Source organism: Stenella coeruleoalba (genome assembly GCF_951394435.1).
Source record: "Stenella coeruleoalba genome assembly, chromosome: X".
NCBI classification, from domain to species: Eukaryota; Metazoa; Chordata; class Mammalia; order Artiodactyla; family Delphinidae; genus Stenella; species Stenella coeruleoalba.
This window is the reverse complement of record NC_137152.1, coordinates 26,804,927-26,826,973: the sequence shown is the minus strand read 5'-3', so window position 1 is coordinate 26,826,973 and position 22,047 is coordinate 26,804,927. Positions and strand designations below refer to the sequence as shown.

General features: G+C 45.1%; 1 protein-coding gene and 1 pseudogene across 2 annotated transcripts in view; both read left to right on the top strand.

Annotated features, from left to right (window-relative positions):
- Positions 1-22,047, top strand: part of CFAP47 (cilia and flagella associated protein 47) — a 281,902-nt gene that overhangs the window by 114,260 nt on the left and 145,595 nt on the right.
- LOC307180277 (melanoma-associated antigen B4-like) lies at positions 503-14,693 on the top strand (annotated as a pseudogene). Its single transcript, XR_013831748.1, has 2 exons — positions 503-821; positions 13,518-14,693. The product of XR_013831748.1 is annotated as a melanoma-associated antigen B4-like (transcript).

Sequence of the window (22,047 nt, the reverse complement as noted above, 5' to 3'; positions counted from 1 at the left end):
CATGTGGGAGAATTGGAAGTCCAGAGCCATGTGCAAAGGCTGGAACCCAGGTGTCCGCCCCAGTGCCAGCTAACTCAAGACAGGAGAGAGGGGGTGGTGGCAGTTTTGCCATCAAGAGGCCCAGGTCTTAACACTCCTGTGAGGTGAAGTGGTAGGGGGGAAAGCGGGCACTATAGTCTGAGTACTTGCTTACTTGCTGAGGGATGTATCCCCCAAGGCCAGCTCTTCAGAGGCTGGTGTGGAAGGCGCCCTGCAACCACTGGTCATGGGCATAGTGCGTCTGGGGCACAGTGAAGGGTGGCGGGTTGAGGGGCAGGCTGGTATCAGGAGGCTCGTCGTCATTAGGGCCAGTGTCGGGTGGGTAGGAGCTGAGTGTAGGGAGGGCCAGTCTTGTCACAGGTGCTTTCAATAGTTCAGGATTGACTCGTACAGCGCCCCCAGCTGGCACAGCAGGGACGCGTCCGCCCACCGCCGCCTAGGGCAGCGCGGCAGGCGGGGTCAAGGTGGGCGGCGTACAGGGGCTGGTCCCGGACGCCGGAGGCTTGGGCCCGCTGGTTGCGGCTGCGGCTGCGGCTGCGGCTGCGGCTGCGGCTGCGGCTGCGGCTGCGGCTGCGGCTGCGGCTGCGGCTGCGTGAGCTGTGGATGCGCCCCAGCTCCGGCCACGAGCCCCGCGCGGTGAGCAAACCTATGAGGCCGCGCGGTAGCGGCGGGAGCCTGGCCCGGACGCAGCTCGCGCCGACCGGCGCCTCGGCCAGGAGCAGCCCGTCATGGCCCGGCGGATGAACTTCTATGCCGCCTCCTTCCCTCCAGCGCTCCGCCAGGTAAGAATTTTTTAATGCATTAAGGAAGCGTAAGACATACAAACAGGTAGGGTTCAAGAATGCAAGGTATCTTAAAACAAATCTGTAACAAGGTGATATAGAAACTCCAGCCAGGTAGAAAGGTCTTCCATCATAGTAACATATGAGCCAGACCTTGAAGGTTCAGTAGAATTTTCTAATTGGAAACAGATGATACTTAATTGACCGAGGCCTTGTACTGCTGGTGCAGAGCAGAAAAGTTGACTGACGAAGCACACCTGTGAGCACCAGGACAGCTTGTGGATGTCAGAGTCTGCTTTGCTCTTTCTCACTACTCAGACAGCTCTTTCCCAGATCCTCTAAACCAGGGGTTGGCGGACTATGGTCCACAGGCGGCCTGCCGCCTGTTTCTTTTTTTGTTGTTGTTGTTTGTTTGTTTGTTTTAAGTAAACTGCTATTGGAACGTAGCCCCTCTTATTTGTTGCCTATTGCCTATAGATGCTTTAATGCTACAAGGGCAGAGTTGAATAGTTGTGAGAGTTGTATGGTTTCATAAAGCCTAAAATATTTACTGTCTGGTAATTAACAGAAAAAGTTTGCTGAGCCTTGCTCTAAACAGTAGCAAACATGAGTGCCTTCAGTTTCACCTCAGGTTCTTATGTTACCATCTTTCCTCCAATGCATAGTGATATGGTTCATAAAATTATTGATGGAAGCTTTCTCCCAGTTGCAGTTAAGAACTGTTGTATACATGTTTAAATGCATGCAGTTCATATGTATAACTCTTCCTGCTTCATTAGAATGACACTCGTCCCACAGTTTTAATAGAGCTAATTAGTCTTCACAGAATAACAAGTGTTAACCACTTTATGCAAAACGCTTTCTTTTTAATGGTTTCTTAGACTTTAGTCTAAGTCTCTTAGTCCTACCAGCATAATTCATTTTCTCCAGTAACCTGCATATCTTTGAAAACATAGCTGATTTTCTCTGATCAGAGAAACTGACAAGGATCACAGGAATCTGGTCAATTTCTCTTAGCAGTCAGCTCCAAGTGTTAAAGACTTTGAAAGACACGATTACCAATTTCCTACAGAAGCTCTTCACACCACAATAAGAGAGTGGAGGTGGAAGTTGAGAAAGAAGTGGTGAGAGGAGCAAAATGAGTGAAAGACTGAAAATAGCAGTGCTACAGAAAAGATGGGAAATAATAGCACAAAGGAAACAAAGGCTAAGGTGAATTTATAATGTGGAAGGATATGTCCTACATCCTTTGTGTTGCTTTACTTTTGCTAGCTAAAATGTTTCAGAACCTGTTGTGGCATCCAACCTCAATTTGATTAGCATTATCTTAAGAAAGGGCTAAGTACCCAGGAAACGAGAAAATTTACAGCATGAAATATATAGTGGAAAATGATAGCAATAGGATGTTTTTTAATATATGGTAGGCATAAAATTAGTAACAGTAGATTAGGGATGGGCTGTTCCTAGTGGTTATGTTGAGAAAATGTGTAGGATGGCCAACAATTTAAGTGGACATGATATGAAAAGGTTAATTCAGTTTGAGTGTAGAGGGGGAGTCTGAGTGTTTAGAGAAGATACATGGGTGACAGCTGATAAATATGTGGCTGAGCAGATAATGAATCACTGTTGAGAAAGGAACATTTAAAGAGGGTATAATAAAGGGTCTTTCCTTTCATTATTAAATGAAAATTGTTCTGTTCACAAAGGTTTTTAATTTCTGTAATGCAAGACAGACCTGAAGTATATTTGCCACTTAAATTTAGGTCAGCATATAATCTTCTGGGCATAAAAAGAAATATATACTTTTGTGCATCTCTGAAACCAATTTGGGAATTTCACATTGAGAGGGGCTCCTGGGAACACCATATGCTATATAAAATTTTCAAACTCAAAAAAGAACTCCATAAGGGACTTCCCTGGTGGTCCAGTGGTTAAGAGTCTGTGCTTCCACTGCAGGGGACATGGGTTCAATCCCTGGTCGGGGAACTAAGATATCCTGCATGCTGTGTGGCTTGGCCCAAAAAACCCCAAAATACCAAAAAACCAAAAAAAAAAACCCCATAGCTGATAGTTAATTTCTTAACATAATTTTTAGCCCTCTACATTTCTGGATTTCTTGAGCACTTGTAAGTTCCAAATTACTAAAAAGTGAATGTAGGGAATGTGGGGGACACTGGAGAACTATGACTTCCACAGGCTGGTCAAATAGCCTTTGAGTATTTGGAAGTGTGGTAAGATTATTCTTTTCTTTTAATACCAGCTTTATTGGAGCATAATTCACACACCATAAAATTTACACATTTAAAGTATACAATTCAGTGGTAATTAGTATATTCACAGAATTGTGTGGCTATCAGCACGAATTCCACAACATTCTCATCACTCCAAAAAGAAACACAATGTCCATTAGTGGTCACTCCGCTTGCTCCCCATTTCTTAGCCCCTGGTAACCACTAATCTATTTTCTATCCCTCTAAATTCCCCTGTTCTTGACATGGCATATAAATACAATCATATAATATGTGGACTTTGGTTTCTTTGATTTAGCATAATATCTTCAATATTCGTCAATGTTGAAATAGGTATCATTACCTCATTCCTTTTTATGACCAAATTATATTCCATGGTATGGCTATACTACCTTTTGTTTATCCATTCATCAGTTGATGGCCATTTGCATTTGTTCCACCTTTTGGCTGTTGTGAAGAATGCTGCTATAAACATTCATATAGAAGTTTTTGTATGGGTAAGTTTCCTTATGTATGTATGTACGTAGTTTTTACTATAGAAAAAGTTACGTAATAAAACAAAAGGAAACGTTAGAACTTCTAATACAGATCAAGGTGCTCTGAAGGGATGTGGCAGTAAATATATAGATTATAATTGCCCCACACTTCCCCAGTCTTATCCTCAACATTTTTTTTTTTTTTGTCCTCAGCTTTATTGAGGTATAATTGACAAATAGGAATTGTATATATTTAAGGTGTACAACTGTTTGGATATATGTGTACATTGTGTAATCATCACCACAATCAAGCTAACTAACATATTCATCACCTCACATTGTTACAGTTTGTTTTTAACCTCTTACCAAATTGCAGGTATACAATATAGTATTGTTAACTATAGTCATCATGCTCTACATTAGATCTGCAAAATTTACTCATCTATTTTTTTTTTTTCTTTTTTTTTTTCCGGTACGCGGGCCTCTCACTGTTGTGGCCTCTCCCGTTGCGGAGCACAGGCTCCGGACACACAGGCCCAGCGGCCCTGGCTCACCGGCCCAGCCGCTCTGCGGCATGTGGGATCTTCCCAGACCGGGGAATGAACCCGTGTCCCCTGTATCAGCAGGCGGACTCTCAACCACTGCGCCACCAGGGAAGGCCTACTCATCTTGAGTAACTGAAACTTTGTACTCTTTTGACCAACATCTCCCAATTTCCACCCCCTCCCTGCCCCGGCAGCCACCATTCTACTCTCTCCTTCCATGAGTTTGACTATTTTAGATTCCATGTATATGCCACATATAAAATTCATGTACTATTTGTCTTTCTGTGTCTGGCTTGTTTCACTGAGCATAATATCCTCCAGGTTCATCCATGTTGTCACAAATGGCAGGATTTCCTTCTTTTTTAAGGCGGAATATTCCATTGTGTGTGTACTATATTATTTGTATTCATTAATTGGTGAACATTGAGATTGTTTTTGACTCTTGGCTATGGCAAATAATGCTGCAATGAACATGAGAATGCAGATAACATCTTGGAGATACTGATTTCATTTCCAGTGGTTATATACTCAAAAGGGGGATTGCTGGATCATAAGGTAGTTCTATTTCTAATCTTTTGAGGAGCCTTCATACTATTTTCCCTAATTGCTGTATCAGTTTACATTCCCAATAACAGAAAATAAGAGGTTCCCTTTTCTCCATAATCTCACCAACCTTTGTTATCTTACTTTTTCGATAAATGACCATTTCAACAGGTGTGAAGTAATAGCTCATTGAGGTTTTGATTTGCATTTCCCTGATGCTTAGTAATGTTGAGCACCTTTTCATATACTGTTTGTCATTCTTATGTCTTCTTCAGAGAAATGTCTATTCAGGTCCTCTGCCCATTTTTTTTTTAGTGGATTTTTTTTTAACATCTTTATTGGAGTATAATTGCTTTACAATAGTGTGTTAGTTTCTGCTTTATAACAAAGTGAATCAGCTATACATATACACATACCCCATATCTCTTCCCTCTTGCGTCTCCCTCCCTCCTACCCTCCCTATCCCACCTAGGTGGTCACAAACAACCAAGCTGATCTCCCTGTGCTATGCGGCTGCTTCCCACTAGCTATCGATTTTATATTTGGTTTTACTATATTTACGTTTGGTAGTGTATATATGTCCATGCCACGCTCTCACTTTGTCCCAGATTACCCTTCCCCATCCCTGTGTCCTCAAGTCCATTCTGTAGTAGGTCTGCGTCTTTATTCCCATCCTGACCCTAGGTTCTTCATAACCATTTTATTTTATTTTATTTTATTTTCATTCCATATATATGTGTTAGCCTACGGTATTTGTTTTGCTCTTTCTGACTTACTTCACTCTGTATGACAGTCTCTAGGTCCATCCACCTCACTACAGATAACTCAATTTCGTTTCTTTTCATGGCTCAGTAATATTCTATTGTATATATGTGCCACATCTTCTTTATCCATTCATGTGTCGATACACACTTAGGTTGCTTCCATGTCCTTGCTATAGTAAACAGAGCTGCAATGAACACTGTGGTCCATGGCTCTTTTTGAATTATGGTTTTCTTCAGTGATCACTTCGTTATTAGGTAGTGTATTGTTTAGCCTCCATGTGTTTGTATTTTTTACAGATCTTTTCCTGTAATTGATATCTAGTCTCATAGCGTTGTGCCTCAGTTATTCTGCTATTGATCCCATCTAGAGTCTTTTTCATTTCATTTATTGTGTTGTTCATCATTGTTTGTTTCATCTTTAGTTCTTCTAGGTCCTTGTTAAATGTTTCTTGCATTTTGTCCATTCTGTTTCCAAGATTTTGGATCATCTTTACTATCATTATTCTGAATTCTTTTTCATGTAGACTGCCTATTTCCTCTTCATTTGTTAGGTCTCGTGCGTTTTTATCTTGCTTCTTTATCTGCTGTGTGTTTTTCTGTCTTCTCATTTTGCTTAACTTACTGTGTTTGGGGTCTCCTTTTTGCAGGCTGCAGGTTCGTAGTTCCTGTTGTTTTTGATGTCTGTCCCCAGTGGCTAAGGTTGGTTCAGTGGGTTATGTAGGCTTCCTAGTGTAGGGGACTAGTGCCTGTGTTCTGGTGGATGAGGCTGGATCTTGTCTCTCTAGTGGGAAGGTCCACGTCTGGTGGTATGTTTTGGGGTGTCTGTGGACTTATTATGATTTTAGGCAGCCGCTCTGCTAATGGGTGTGGTTGTGTTCCTGTTTTGCTAGTTGTTTGGCATAGGGTGTCCAGCACTGTAGCTTGCTGGTCATTGAGTGAAGCTGGGTGCTGGTGTTGAGATGGAGATCTCTGGGAGATTTTCGCCGTTTGATATTATGTGGAGCCTGGAGGTCTCTTGTTGACCAGTGTCCTGAAGTTGGCTCTCCCACCTCAAAGGCACAGCACTGACTCCTGGCTGCAGCACCAAGAGCCTTTCATTCACACGGCTCAGAATAAAAGGGAGAAAAAGTAGAGAGAGAATTAGTAGAAGTAGGAAGAAAGAAAGAAAGGAAGGAAGGAAGGAAGGAAGGAAGGAAGAAGGTAAAGTATAATAAAGTTATTAAAATTAAAATTATTAAGAAAAAAAATTTTAAAAAAATGGACAGATAGAACCCTAGGACAGATGGTGGAAGCAAAGCTATACAGACAAAATCTCACACAGAAGCATACACATACACACTCACCAAAAGAGGAAAAGGGGAAAAAATCATAAATATTGCTCTCGAAGTCCACCTCCTCAATTTGGGATGATTCGTTGTCTATCCATGTATTCCACAGATGTAGGGTACATCAAGTTGATTGTGGAGATTTAATCCGCTGCTTCTGAGGCTGCTGGGAGAGATTTCCCTTTCTCTTCTTTGTTCTCACAGTTCACAGGGGCTCAGATTTGGATTTGGCCCCGCCTCCGCGTGTAGGTCGCCGGAGGGCGTCTGTTTTTTGCTCAGACAGGATGCGGTTAAAGGAGCCGCTGATTCGGGGGCTCTGGCGCACTCAGGCCGGGGGGCGGGAGGGGCACGGAGTGCGGGGCGAGCCTGTGGCGGCAGAGGCTGGCGTGACGTTGCACCAGCCTGAGGCCCGCCGTGCGTTCTCTAGGGGAAGTTGTTCCTAGATCCCGGGACCCTGGCAGTGGCGGGTTGCACAGGCTCCCCGGAAGAGGGGTGTGGATAGTGACCTGTGCTCACACACAGGCCCCTTGGTGGCGGCAGCAGAAGCCTTAGCGTCTCCCGCCCGTCTCTGGGGTCTGTGCTTTTAGCTGCGGCTCGTGCCCGTCTCTGGGGTCCGCGCTTTTAGCCGCGGCTCGCGCCGTCTCTGGGGTCCGCGTTTGTAGCCGCGGCTCACGCCCATCTCTGGAGTTCTTTTAAGCAGCGCTCTTAAACTCCTCTCCCTCTCCTCGCGCACCAGGAAACAAAGAGGGAAGATAAAGCCTCTTGCCTCTTCGGCAGCTGCAGACCTTTTCCTGGACTCCCTCCCGGCTAGTCATGGTGCACTAACCTCTTCAGGCTGTGTACGCACAGCCAACCCCAGTCCTCTCCCTGCGCTCCGACCAAAGCCTGAGCCTCAGCTCGCAACCCGGCCCCCTCCGGCGGGTGAGCAGACAAGCCTCTCGGGCTGGTGAGTGCCGGTCGGCACCGATCCTCTGTGCGGGAATCTCCCCGCTTTGCCCTCCGCACCCCTGTTGCTGTGCTCTCCTCCGCGGCTTCGAAGCTCCCCCCTCCGCCTCCCGCAGTCTCCGCCCGCGAAGGGGCTTCCTAGTGTGTGGAATCCTTTCCTCCTTCACAGCTCCCTCCCACTGGTGCAGGTCCCGTCTCCATTCTTTTGTCTCTGTTTTTTCTTTTTTTCTTTTGCCCTACCCAGGTACGTGGGGAGTTTCTTGCCTTTGGGGACGTCTGAGGTCTTCTGCCAGCCTTCAGTAGGTGTTCTGTAGGAGTTGCTCCACGTATAGATGTATTTCTGGTGTATCTGTGGGGAGGAAGGTGATCTCTGCGTTACTCTTCCGCCATCTTCCCCTCCACCTGATAAAGAGAAATTTTATATCAGAGGATAAGTTCCTGATAGTTCATGAGTTTCAACATAGTTCTGGAGCACGTTTATCTCGCACCATCTAGAAAGGCGATATGTAGTACGGAAGAGCATGAGATTCCTGAACCAGACACCTGGTCTTTCACTCCCAGCGCTACCATTTACTAGTTGTGTAATCTTGGGTAAAATCCGTAACCTCTTTGTGCCTCTTTTCTTATCTGTAAAATTGTGATGATAATAATACCTAATTATAAGATTATTTTGAGAATTAAGTGTAGGGCATTCAGCACGGTGCCCACGAATTCATAATCGTTATATATGTGTTAACTATTATTTTATTATCAAAGCATTTTGCTGAGTTTTCATTGAAGAATTAATTGACATTTAATACAGGAAGAATATGGGCCCTATAGATAACCTTAACACTTAAAAACTACAATGTAGAAATCCTAACCTTCTGAGAGGGAATCTGTCACATCTGTAGTCCCTAAAGCACTATCAGATGATTTCCATTAATATTAATTAGGTCAATAAAAAGTATTAATGTTTAAATACAAGCCATGGTTATCAGAAAAAATTATTAGCCTTAATACTTCACTCCCCATTTGTATAGGATAAATGAGGTAATTCAAAAGAGAGAGATTTTATTTTTTATCATTAGTAAATAGCTAAGCAGTGAAGAACTGAGGAACTCAGCTTTGACCACATCTTGGACTAAGTGAGATTTAAGGATTGTTTGGTATCCAAGGATACGTCTTTTTTTTTTTTTTGCGGTACGCGGGCCTCTCACCGCTGCGGCCTCTCCCATTGCGGAGCACAGGCTCCAGACGCGCAGGCTCAGCGGCCATGGCTCACGGGCCCAGCCGCTCCGCGGCATGTGGGATCCCCCCAGACCGGGGCATGAACCCGTGTCCCCTGCATCGGCAGGCGGACTCCCAACCACTGCGCCACCAGGGAAGCCCCAAGGATACCTCTTAATGTAATTTCTATAAATCTGAGAAGAAAAGAGATTGTGATGATCTCATTAGAGAGTAATATGTGGAAGAAGGACCGGAATACATTGGAAATGCTGCCTAATCAAAGCGTTGTTTTCATGTATATTTTATAGTTTTTAAGTGATTTTTTTAGCTTAATGTTTTCTAGCTGGAACATTTTATGTCATAATTACTAGTCTCATCAGAGATTTCATTTTTATTTATACAGATATGTGGAATCTATGATTAGATGTGTGCATTTAGGCCAGTTGGACCTCCTTTATTTTACATCAATGTACTTTTGGAATTTGGAATTCTCCTTTTTCAAGTATAATGCATATATATCTGGCACAGCTTCCTGCTTGACTCTATTGTTGTGCCTTATGTAAAATGACATTTAGTTTGCTTCTCATTGATTAGAATCAATAACATAAGTCATAATTATGTCCTGGAATAATATGCATTTCTAGTCTGGCTGCACTGTAGGTGGTGGGATATGGCCTGGGAAGCTAATCATCCTTTATCATTTCTTTCCACTTGTGAAAGGGCACCCAGAACGCTAAACAATCAACTTCGTAACTGAATATATAGGATAAAGTTGTTTATAAATTGGGGTCTCTTGTACTAAGGGGAAATATTGAGACCACTCTTTTTGCAAAACATAAATGGAGAACTAAGGCAAAGATAATTCAATCAGAATTTATGTCATCACCTCAAGATTTCAAGCCAAACCACAAGACTAGTACACTGAAATGTGTATATGTGTTGTGATGTCAATGTCCAATTCAAGTTAACTCTACATTTTATTGATCTGATGAGCACATTTGTTTGCTAAAGCCAAAAGACAATGCAGGTTCCCTGTCAGACTGTTATGATTGAGAGACCCCCTAAATTGTTTGGACTTATTGGCTTAATTATTCCACATTTGGGAATCCATAGAAGGGTCTCTTTTCTGGAACACTGATGCATGTGAGACTGTTGTGACTGTTCTCTCCTTTGCAAAATATTCTACTGCCTTGGCTTCTGTATTAGTCAACATAAGCTAGGTTATGTTAGAGTGTCAAATTAATCCTGAAATCTCAGTGTTTTACCATAACAAAGGTTTATTTCTCAACCACACTACATGTTCAATGGGTATGGGGGAGGGAGGGGCATTTGGGGGTTTTCTCTGGGGCTTACCTATTCACTGAGGCAGGGGAGAGTGGACAGAGAGTCTCTAAAGGGCTCTTCTCTGATTCAGCCAAACCCATCACTTCTTCTCCCATTTCATTGGCTGAAACCAGTCATAAATCCTCGGTTAGCCTCAAGGGGTCTGAAAAATGGAGCTCTCCATGTGCCTGAGAAGAAGGAATATAGAATTGGGTTTGGCGAGCACAGCCCTGTCTGCTACAGTTTTTAAGACACTGCCCTGTCCTGGTTCTTCTATCTCTCAACCTGTTTTTTCTCTGCCTCCTCAATGGACTTCTTTTCCGTCACCCCTTGGGGAACTGGTGCTCCCCAAGTTACCATATCCGGTCCACTATTTTTTTTCTCCCCACATCTATCCCCAGGTACCTTCATCCACTCCTCCAGTTCTAACTGCAGACTATCTGCTGCTAACTTCCAGATCTATTATCCCAAGCCCTGACCTACCCACAAAGCTTTAAACATAAATCCAATAATGACTGATTCAAGGATGTCTCAAACTCAATGTGAAAAAATATAAACACATGATTTTTTTTCCAAACCTCATTCGTCCTCTTCCTGTATTCTTTGTCCCAGTTAGTGGCAGCATCGTATTTCCAAGTCTAGATTCCTCCCTATTATTCCCACCTCTTAATTTTGTACACCATCTTAGCTAGGCTGTGCTGCACAGTTGTTTAGTCAGTTATCAGTCTAGATGTCCACTGTGAAGGTATTTTTTAGATGCGATTAATAGTTAAATCTGTAGGCTCTGAGTAAAGCAGATTGCCACCCATAGTGTGACTGGGCCTCGTGCAATCAGTTGAAGGCCCCAAGAACAAGGACTGAGGTTTCCTGAAGGAATTCAGCCTCAAGAGTGCAACACAGGGACTTCCCTGGTGGTCCAGTGGCTAAGACTCCGTGCTCCCAATTCCGGGGGCCCTGGTTCGATCCCTGGTCTGGGAACTAGATCCCACATGCATGCTGCAACTAAGAGTTCCCATGCCGCGACTAAAGATCCCGCATGCCACAACGAGGACCCGGTGCAGCCAAAATAAATATATAAATATTTAAAAAAAAAAAAAAAAAAGACTGCAACACAGAAACCCTGCCTGAGTTTCCAGTATGCCTGCCCTGCTATACAGACCTTGGACTCAAGACTGTAACATCTGAGTTTCTAACCTACTGGCTTGCTCTATGAATTTCAGCGCCCCGACTTCCCCCAGCTAGGGCCTCAGGGAGGTGAGGGCTTTGTTCGGAGGCTGGAGGACTCGGGACCATAGAGGGAGGGGTCCCAGGCTCTGATAGACGGCACCAGCAGGACGCAGGGACCGCTGACCCCTGACCCCTGACTAGTGGGAGTCCCCGCAGAGTCCCGCCCCTGCCGTCAGCCCTCGGAGACCCCACGCCGCGCCGGATGCGGCTCCCCCGGATTTCCGCTTCGGAAGTGAGGAGCCCGACCGGGAGCCGCGGCGTTTGTTCGTCCGAGCGTGGGTTTTAAGGACTTGTCCGGAGCCACGGTGAGGACCTGAATGTAGCCTGAAGGGACCTTCCCTCCCCCCTCCCCGCATAACAAAGGTGACCCACCTGCATCCCACCCCTGCGATCTTGTTCTTCGAGGCCCCAGCCGAGCTATCGGGCTGAATTCGGCCTAGGATGTCTCAGGCAGAAGGCCTTGGTCTGTGAGAGTAGCGCTGATTCTACAAATGGAGAAGATCTAAGTCCTAGATGAGGGCCCTGAGTGCTAGTGAGCAGACCTCGACCCCCAAAGCGGGCCACAGGAGGCCCTAGCAAGGTAGACAGATGTTGAGTGACCTAAATTCCCCTCTAGTGACGAAGGGAAATGAGGGCTACCTCATGGCTCCCAAACTCAGGAGAGGAGGCTCCGGGCGGAGCTGGCAGGCTGTGGTGCCCCCTCATCTCCTCTGGAGATGGTCTCAGGGAGATGAGAGCCTTGGTCTAATGGAATAAGCCCAATTCCGCAAAGGGAGCTAGTCCTCAACAGCATTCATGGTTGTGACACCGAGTGGGGATGGGGGCCCCTCCCACAAGAAACGGGGCAGCATAAAGCACCAGCCCTGTTTTCAGGCTTGGGAGAATTGGGTATTTTGACATGAGTTGCATTCACTTATTCCCAGGACATCTCAGGGAGGTGAGAGACCAGGTCAAAGGGGCAGCCTCGGGTTGGCAAGGGAGGATTTCAGGTTATGCCAGGTGTCATGGTGAGAACCTTGAGGACTGTGGGGATGTCCCACATGAAAGCATTCAGGCCACAAAGAATCCTCACTATTAGCATCCCTGGGAGACCTCAAGCATAGATGTCAGGCAGAAATGCCCATCAGTTCCCACTACAGGCTAACAGGGAAATAAGGGTCTTGGTCTGAGGAGAGTGGTCCCATGTCAGCAGAGGGAGAAATCTTAGACCCTATCAGGAGGCACATTTAGACCTTGAATTGGGATCTTGTGTGGGACCACAAGGACTTCAGCCTGCCTGCAACAGCTTTCATTCTTGGGAGACCACGTTTAGTTAGATACGGTCATCTTCGCTTCCTCCTATTGGGACACAGGGTGGTTTGGCTCTTACTATCATATAGGCATCAATTCAGGCAAAAGTTGAGCTTCTCTACCAGGAGCCCAATTGAGAAACCTGAGTTAGGACTCAAAGTGTCCAGCCCAACCCTTGGATTTCAGCCCAAGAAATCTCTGGGAAGGACTGTCAGGTAGAGCGTCTGCTTCACTTCTTTATATCACGTCTAAGAGAGGTGAGGTCCTTAGTCTGAAGGTGCATCCACCAGTCAGCAAATGGAGAGTAGTGGTTCCAAGCCTTTAAAGGAGCCAAGGTGAGGACCTTGAATGATCATCGCAACGAACTCAGGATAGAAAGGACCCTACTGAACTCGCAGCTCTGGTGTCCCCTGGCAGGGAGGTGGACTGAGGCACCCCTTTACTTCCTTCTCCTGGATCGCAGGGAGGTTTGAGGTGTCAGCTTAAGAGTAGCAGCGGGGAGGGTGCCCAGGCTCTGCAGAGACCTGACATGATAATATTGAAGATGAACCGAGAGGACCCCACTGCCAGCACCTGTTGTCACCTGAGTAAATCCAAGGCAGGGCTGATAAGATGTAGAGTAAAACTCTAAGGCCTCTGTGTTTCCTCTATGGGATTCTGGGAGGACAGGCTGACCGGGAAAACAGGAACCTTGTGGGTTCCCAGAGCAGTGCCCTCAAGGAAACTTGCAGAGGCAGCCTTTGATAAAGCCAAGGTGGAATCTCCCTACTTTAAGGTGCTCACGTCATCTCATTCTCCAGCCTCCAGGTGTCCAAATCACCTGTCATTGGCCCACACTCCTGTCTGCTGTCCCTGACCACAGCCACCATGCCTCGTGGTCAGAAGAGTAAGGTCCGTGCTCGTGAGGAACGCCGCCGTAACAGAGGTGAGACCCAAGGTCTTAATGCTCAGGCCACCACAGCAGGAGTAGAAGAGACCACTTCCTCACCCGTTTCTGTTTCTCAGGGTACTCCCCCGAGCTCCGCTGCTGCTGGCACTCGCCAGGAGCCTCAGGGAGCCCCAGCCGCTAGCTCTCGTGATGCAGGGGTTTCATGCCCAGGATATGATGTACGTGCCAAGGGCCAAGTTGAAGAAAGTAAAAATTCCTCCCAGGCCTCAACCTCCAGTGATCCTGGAAAGGATCTTGTAACCAGGAAGGCAGGGATGTTGGTGCAGTTCATGCTGTATAAATATAAGATAAAGGAGCCCATTAAAAAGGGAGAAAAGCTGAAGATTGTCAACAAAAGGTATAGGGAGCACTTCCCCGAGATCCCCAGGAGAGCCTCCGAGTGCATGGAGCTGGTCTTTGGCCTAGAATTGAAGGAAGTCAAGCCCAACAGTCATTCCTATGCCCTTGTCAGCAAACTAGATCTCACTGATGATGGGCGTCGGAGCAGTGGTGGGCGGTTTCGGAAGAATGGGCCCCTGATGCCTGTCCTCGGTGTGATCTTCTTGCATGGCGACCGCACCTCTGAGGAGGAGATCTGGGAATTCCTGAATGTTTTGGGTGTTTTTGATGGAAAGAGGCACTTCATCTTGGTGGAGCCCAGGAAGCTTATCACAGAAGATTTGGTGCAGGAAAGGTGCCTGGAGTACCGCCAGGTGCCCAGCAGCGATCCGCCATGCTCTGAGTTCCTGTGGGGCCCGAGAGCCCGCGCTGAAACCAGCAAGATGAAAGTGCTGGAGGTTCTGGATGCGGAACCAGAACCGTATCTCCATGGATCTGGAGATCCACAATACAGTCCCCACTGCCTTCCCACCCCACAATGAAGAGGCTTTGAGAGATGAGGGAGAGAGAGCCCGAGCCAGGGCTGCAGCCAGGGCTGGCACTACTGCCACAGCCGTGCGCGTTCCAGGGCCACATCCAGCCTCTCCTCACACCCCTAGTGAGGTCTGAAGCCCACCCATTCTTCACTTTGTGGTTGGAAAAGCCTGTTAACCAGTGTTCCTGATATGCTTAAATAACTTGTTGACTTTTTTCCTGCATTTTTAATTGGTGTTCCTTTCAACAGAAAGTTTATTTAGATTCAGAATTATAAGTATATGAATGACATGGATCACACACTTATTGCTGCTTGTCAGATTTAGGAGTAAGAATTCTGTTGTTTGAAATACAAATTGGAAATCCTTAAATCACTTTTGTGGTCCAGAACAAGAATAATATCACTTTAGGATAAGAATATCCTTGGAAACATGAAAGAACACCATGCTAAAATAGGATCAGAAGATAGCTAGGTAGCTAGATGGAGAGATAAGATAGCTAAGACAGATAGAGAGCTAAAGTCAAAGTTGATGAATTCTTGGTTTGCCTTACTCCATTTAGTCTTTCTTTTGTAAATTTAAAAGATATATACTGGATTTGCTTATGGTTTTCAAGAATGTTTGAGAATACAAATTATAGCAAATGATTTGTTCATGACTCTTATTTTACACAAACATTAACTGAGCATCTGCTCTTAAGAAGTCTCTGTGCTCGTACTGGGGATGTTTAATCAAAAAAGTCCTAGCCTCTGCCCATGCAATTACAGTTTCTCAGAGAAGCTATTATTGTATGGAAAAGGGTGAGATACTCTCTACTTCAAGAAGAGCAAGTAAAAAAGCAGGGTAAAGAGAGGGTGGAGAGAACATATTCCTTAGTTTTCATTGTTAAAAGCAGAATTTTGACTGATTGGGAGGATTTTTTCCGGCTAGAATGCTGCATATTCTCTGACATATCTTAGATGTAAAAAAAAAAAAAATCCCAGCTGGATTGATGGTAACGTCTGAGGTCAAGATAATCATAGTAATAACCGCCATTCCCTAGCGTCTCAATACAAGACAGGCACAGTGACAGCTGCTTTCCATACATTACATATATTCCACCAGTCCTACAAGACAGGTCTTATCAAACTCACTTCACAGTGAAGATCCTGAGGCTCATAGAGTTAGAGTTTGGTCATGTGCCAAAATTCATAAGGCTAGTAAATGACAGGGGTGGGACTAGACTCCTGGTCTAAATTACTGTAGAGCTCGTACTGGTCTACTCCTCCTACCCTGAGACACATCCTGTGTCTTTTATTTCAGTTGTTTTCTCAGTACTTCAAACTTTGTCTTAGGTGATAAAAAGAATGGCCTTGTGCTCAAACTACTGGATTGGAATACGTAGCCAGAGCAGTACGAATACCAAAATACTTGAGAGGTATAAATAAATAAATAAATGAAAGAGACAATACTCGGTGACAGTATAAGCATCTACATTTGCGATGTTAGATAACCTCAAAAGACTAGGGGCTCTCAAAATCATCCTCACAGTCTCTTCCCTGTAGAAAGTAAATCTATCAGAACAGAAGTGACGTGGGAATCTTCATCTGGCTGATGAGATAGAATAGATCAGTGTACTTTTTTTCCCTGACAGGCTACCACCACCTGTTCTGCGACTCCTGCCTTGTGCTACAGCTTCCCCATCTCACATTACTCCTGGGCCAGGGACCCATTCTCTGTAAGGTTTGCAGAGCGAAAACTGCTCAAGAGTTTGCAGAGATGTGGAATTTCCTAAGCAGGCTTTAATCCAAGAGATAGAAAGCAAGATGAGGGCCCCGTGTAGGAGGACTGAGGAGACCAAAGCCCAGAATATTGGGGGGTGGTCATTGGGACACCAGTCCTGTCTGCTATCAGACACAGAGGGTCTCAGGCAGACCTGTTAGGCTAACCGTACCCTCACTTATTCTTCAGGCTTCTTGGGGCCATAAGAAATTTGTCTAAGGGCAGAGTTCTCAGGTTGGTAGAGGAGAGAGTGTGAGTCTCTCACAGAAATGACAGTGATAAACCTGAATAAAGACCCAGCCAGAACAGTAGGATCCCATAAAGTCCCATCCCTTTTGGCAGCCCCTTGAGGTCCAGAACAGTCCTGGCTGCTTGTGACTAACACTTTCAACTCAGGTCGTGGGAAGGTGGGGACTCTGGGGATCAGCAGAGCCCTCAGCCTTAGATCAGCAGAGAATGGAGCCCCAGGAAGTGTGCAGAGTCATAGTGAAGACCCTGTCTGTGGACATGGGGACCACTCAGTCCACCACTGTCAGGGCTACACTTAGCCCCTCCTCTGCTGTTAGCCCTGGGAGGCATAGGCAAGAGCTGGCAGGGTCAAGTGCCCCCTGACTTCTGCCTGGAGGGTGTCAGGGAGGGGAGGACCTTGGTTTATAGGCTGGCTGTTCAGCAGAGAGTGGAATCCCAGGCGTGACAGTGTCAAAGTAAAAGTCCTGTATGAGGAGTGTGGCAACCAACTACCCCGTTACAGATACATCCTTAGAAAGTCCCGTGTCTGTAATTGGCCTGGGGAGGCAATAGACAGGGCTTTCAGACTAAGTTTATCCCTTATTGCCTGAAGGAGGATGGTTTCAGGGACTTAAAGTCCTTGGACTGATGGGGGAGGCCTCATTCAGCAGAGGAAGGGTACCCAGTTCCCAACAGGAGTCAACATGATGACAGTGACTGACAATGAAAGGATCTCTCCCAGAAAGAAGGGGACCACATAGAGCACTGTCCCTGTTGTCAGACCTGAGGCTATGTCACTTAGGCATGGTGACATGATGCGTCATACTCACTTCCTCCCAGAGCTCTCATGGAGGTAAGGAACCTCATTAAAAACCAGTGTGCTCAGTGGCTCTCCTTAGGATCTCAGGGAATTGTTCCCTGTACATTTTGTTGACAACCTTCAGCATGTCTGCCTCCATAATGGGCTCTTTTATATTTCTGCAGTAGGAATTGCCTGCCGATGCAGGGGACATGGGGTCTTGCCCCTGTCCAGGAAGATCCCACATGCCGCGGAGCGGCTGGGCCCGTGAGCCATGGCCGCTGAGCCTGCACATCCCGAGCCTGTGCTCCGCGACGGGAGAGGCCACAACAGTGAGAGGCCCGCGTACCGCAAAAAAAAAAAAAAAAAAAAAGCTCATATTTTGTTTTATTTGGGGTTGTAGTCTGAGCATAGTGCATAATATACAGTAGGTACCTTATATTTAATCAATAAAGGCCGAAAGAAAGACTATAAATAAGGGAAAGATCGTCAATTTGTGGTTTGCCTAAATCCTTCTCATGTTTCTTCTCGTAAAAGTAGAAGTCATACACCTGGATTTGCTTAGATTATTCAGGAATGTAGGATAAATTAAATTTTAATGGATTAGGCCACATGCTTACTCCTTTTTAATTTCCCAATCATTAATTGAGAATGAGCTCTTAGGAAGGCATCATACTAGTACTGTGGATGCTTCCCCCCGCCACCCCCCAGAAAAAGCCCCCAAACAACAACCACCACAAAAACAAGATCTAGCCCCTGCCCATTGAATTTTAGAGTCTAGGAGCTGCTATTATATAAAAAGATGGTGGGATGCGCTCTACGACCTAAAGAACAAGTAAAAAGTAGGGTTAAAGAGGGCAGGCAGTTGGAGCTGAAAGCACTCAAGTGTAAATGGCCTGAGGCAAGGCAGTTTGGCGCCTTAGGAAAATGCAAAGCCTTCAGTGAGAAGTAATTTTAAGTGAGGTTGCCTGGTGGGCTAGATGAGACTGTGGGAGTGGTGAGCCGGGCCAGAGCCTCAGATGGAGGGCCTCAGAGAATCCAGAATCCACTGGGCTGGCAGTCTTTACCCTGGGTTGGGGGAGCCAGAGACCTCGCCATTAAAAGCGTACTCAATTATTCTATCTTGTGTGTAATTTGGCAAATTCTAGGCAAGTTCTAGATTTTTGTTGGTAGTTAAATAAGTGGAAATAATGGTTATTTAGAAGAAAGCGTAACTGGTAGGGAAGATACTGGTCAATGACAAAAATTCTAAGGACTTTGAGTTGTTTCCAACTAGGAAAGATTCTCCCACAAGCGCATTATGTATTATATCCTCTGGTGTGGATATTACATGATTGTCCTTGCTAGGCAGCATTTTAGTTAATTGCGATTTCTTTGTCTTGCTGTTTGGTTAATGTGCTCAAGCTCACGGGGCTAGTGAAACAGCACGTAAAACAATTGATCAGCTTAAACTGGTTTTGCCTCCTTAAATAGGTTGCTGATTAATCAAACCTTGTGTTATTTTACAGAGACAGAACTGCACATCTCCAGGAAGCAACCCATGACCCCAGAATGACCCTGGAACCAAGATCTTCAGTCTGCAGAACTCAGAGAATAGAAATGTTGCCTGGAGAGCCCGTGACAATCCTTCAATTAAGGAAAATCTGGCCTCCAGCAGCATGAGTAGCTTATATGGACTAATTCAAGACTAGCCAATTAGCTTCCAAGTTTGAAATTACCCTGACCCCTTAAATTTCACCCAGACCGCTGGATTGAGGTGAGATTTGAGAGCCTTGTCTCCTGTGTTAGTCGGCCTTGCAGTGAAGCTCTTTTCTCAAAAACTGTTGCCATAGTGTTGGCTTCTGTGCACACAGGGCAGTGAGCCCTTGTTCAGTAAGTTTTGGCAACCCAGGTGAGATTTAGGTCTTGTGACCGCCTGCGTGAGGCACTGTAGCCCCTGGCAGAGTGTGGGCCCTCAGCACCAAGCTTGCGTAGCCACCTAGACTGAAATTGTCTAGAAGGTCGGCTCTTGGGTTCCTGCTTCCCCGCCATGGCACTCCAGGCTCCTCGGGCTACTTTCACTTTTGAGAAAAGAAACAGCTCCTGGATCAGTCGTCTTTTGGGTGAGTAACCTTGTTAAAATGTGCCTGTACCTAAATTGTCTAATAATCTCATCGGAATTGTGGGTTAGAGTCCTGCCTGGGGGAGTTTTTTTTTGCTCGGGATAGAGTCCAGGTTAGAGTCCTAAGGCTAGGATCCTGGGCTAGAGTTCCACCCTAAGAGAGTACAAAAGGTTACAGCTGCTGAGGTACTCAAAGGATTGGGTTAAAGTCCCAGGCCTTTGGATTTGTTTGCCTATGTTTGTTTAGGTCTGACTGTTATATCTGTTAGGATTGGCTAATGGGAGTTGGCTATTGGATGACTGTGGCAAAACTTTATTAAACCTGATTGATATTAATGAGGGTCCTCTGACTCAGGAGATAAAAGACCTTGCTCCTGGACTGGAAACCTTGCTTTACAGGGTGATGGGGTTTTTCACCCATGCCTAAGATGATTGCCCAGAGGTGGTGTTACACGTGTATATTCCTTTTTTGTTTTTTTGTTGCTTTATTGGAGAATAGTTGATTTACAATGTTGTGTTAGTTTCAGGTGTACAGCAAAGTGAGTCAGTTATACATATACATATATTCGTTCATTTTCAGATTCTTTTCTCATACAGATTATCACAGAATATTGAGCAGAGTCCCCTGTGCTATACAGTAGGTCCTCGTTGGTTATCTGTCTTATATATAGTAGTGTGTATGTTAATCCCAAGCTCCTGATTTATCCATTCCCCCCTGCCCCACGTTTCCCCTTTGGTAACCATAAGTTTGTTTTCGATATCTGTAAGTCTTTTTCTGTTTTGTAAGTAAGTTCATTTGTGTCATTTTTAAAAATTAGATTCCACATATGAGTGATATATGATATTTGTCTTTCTGTCTGACTTATTTCACTTAGTGTGATAATCTCTAGGTTCGTCCACGTTGCTGCAGATGACATTCTTTCTTTCTTTTTTTTATGACTGAGTAATATTCCGTTTTATATATGTACCACGTAGTTTTTATCCATTCCTCTGTCGATGGACATTTAGGTTGCTTCCATGTCTTGGCTATTGCAAATAGTGCTGCAGTGAACATTGGGGTGCGTGTACCTTTGCAAATTATGGTTTTCTTTGGATATGTGCACAGGAGTGGGATTGCTGGATCACATGGTATTTTTTATTTTATTTTATTGGAGTATAGTTGATTTACAATGTGTTAGTTTTAGGTGTACAGCAAAGTGATTCAGTCACACATATATGTATATTCGTTCATTTTCAGATTCTTTTCTCATACAGATTATCACAGAATATTGAGCAGAGTCCCCTGTGCTATACAGTAGGTCCTCGTTGGTTATCTGTCTTATATATAGTAGTGGGCGTGTTAATCCCAAGCTCCTGATTTATCCATTCCCCCCCGCCCCACGTTTCCCCTTTGGTAACCATAAGTTTGTTTTCGATATCTGTAAGTCTTTTTCTGTTTTGTAAATAAGTTCATTTGTGTCATTTTGTTTTTCAACACATTTTTTTAACATCTTTATTGGAGTATAATTGCTTTACAATGGTGTATTAGTTTCTGCTTTATAACAAAGTGAACCAGCTATACATATACACATAGCCCCATATCTCTTCCCTCTTGCATGTCCCCTACATTGGCAGGCAGATTCTTAACCACTGCACCACCAGGGAAGTCCCGGAATAAAGTGTTTATCTCAGAAGGCAGTGTGATAGTATTGGCTTCTATGCATGTCAGGCAGTGAGCCCTTGCTGGGTAACACTAGTAAATGACAGGCCTGGGACTAGACTCCTGGTCTGAATTCCTCTAGATCTCACACTGTTATACTCCTCTTGGCCTAAAGCAGAGCTTGTATTCCTTGACACTCAAATGTATCTTGGGATAAAGATAAGGACTGTGTGGCTAAAGAACGGGATTGGAATCTATCCAAAGCATTGAAGAATACCTCAGTAAATGCCAGTTAGGAATAAGAAGGAGGAACAGGAATAAGGAGAAGAAACAGATGCTGCTCAGTGACAATAGGATCATCTCTATATGCAGTGTCACATAACCTCAATCAGGGGAAGCACAAAACCATCCTGGACAGCTCCTTTCCTTTAGCAGTATGCGTATATCTCGGACACTGTGGGTTGGGTTCTAGGTCACCGCAATAATGCGAATATTGCAATAAAGTAAATCGCACGAAATTTTGGGTTTCCCAGTGCTTATAAAAGTTGTTAATCCTATTGTACACTTACTAGACAGTGTCTAAAAGAAATGTACACATCTTAATTTAAAAATACAAAACAGTGGGCTTCCCTGGTGGCGCAGTGGTTGAGAGTCCGCCTGCCAATGCAGGGGACACGGGTTTGTGCCCCGGTCCGGGAAGATCCCACATGCCACGGAGCGGCTGGGCCCGTGAGCCATGGCCACTGAGCCTGCGTGTCCGGAGCCTGTGCTCTGCAATGGGAGAGGCCACAACAGTGAGAGTCCCGCGTACCGCAAAAAACAAACAAACAAACAAACAAAAAACAAAAACAGTTACAAGAATAACAAAGATAACTGAGCAGAGAACGATAAGAAAATAATGAAAAAGTTTAAAATATTTCAAGAATTAACAAAATGTGGCACAGGGACCCCACGTGAACACATGGTGTTGGGAAAACGGCACCCATTCACATGTTCAATGCA